Source organism: Artemia sp. Qi Xiang Cuo, unplaced genomic scaffold (assembly GCF_049724085.1).
Source record: "Artemia sp. Qi Xiang Cuo unplaced genomic scaffold, ASM4972408v1 HiC_scaffold_3154, whole genome shotgun sequence".
NCBI lineage: Eukaryota > Metazoa > Arthropoda > Branchiopoda > Anostraca > Artemiidae > Artemia > Artemia sp. Qi Xiang Cuo.
The window spans coordinates 15,505-16,416 of NW_028300549.1; positions in this window are offsets into that span (position 1 = coordinate 15,505).

Sequence of the window (912 nt, forward strand, 5' to 3'; positions counted from 1 at the left end):
AAATATACAAAGTATATCATTTAAATTAAATAAATCAAAAATTAAAATCTAAAAATAAATAGATTTTATAATTTACATTTTACAACACGACAAAACAATACTGAAATATTCCAACTTTCATTTCAAAGAAAGAAATCGATATTTAACTTATTAAATTAATGATAATTTAACAGTTAAAATTTAACCACCAAAACACACAATAGAAATATTACATCTAGTTAATTTCAAATTAATAAATACAAAAAGAACTTCGAAAATTCAAGACAATGTAACTATGAAAAGGTAAACCACCAAAAAACACTCCTGAAATATTCCAACTCTTGCATTTCAATTAAAGAAATTCAAAATGAACTTTGAAATATAAGAGAATGTAATTGTGACAAGGTAAACCACAATACAACCCTACTGAAATATTTCAGTTCTTGTATTTCAATTAAAAATATCCTTAATAATCCCTTAAAAACAAAGTAAATATAAGTTTGACAAGTTAAACCTAAAAAAAATACTACTGAAATAATACAACTCTTGCTTTTCAACTAAAGAAATACAAAAAGAACTTATAAAATAATAGAATTTCTTTGTGAAAAGAGAATTTAACGAGTACAAGTGAAACCGCTAAAAAACACTACTGAAATAGTCAAACTATTTCATTTAAAATAAAGAAATAAAAAATGAACATTTAAAAATCAAGATAATGTAAGTGTGACAAGGTAAACCACGACAAAGCACTACTGAAATATTCCAAATCTTACATTTCAAATAAAAAAATACAAAATGATCTTTGAAAAATAAAGAGAATGTAAGTGTGACAAGGTAAACCATGACAAAACACTACTGAAATATTCAAACTTTTGCATTTCAATTAAATAAATAAAAAATTAAATTTTGAAAATAAAGATAATATAAGTGTGA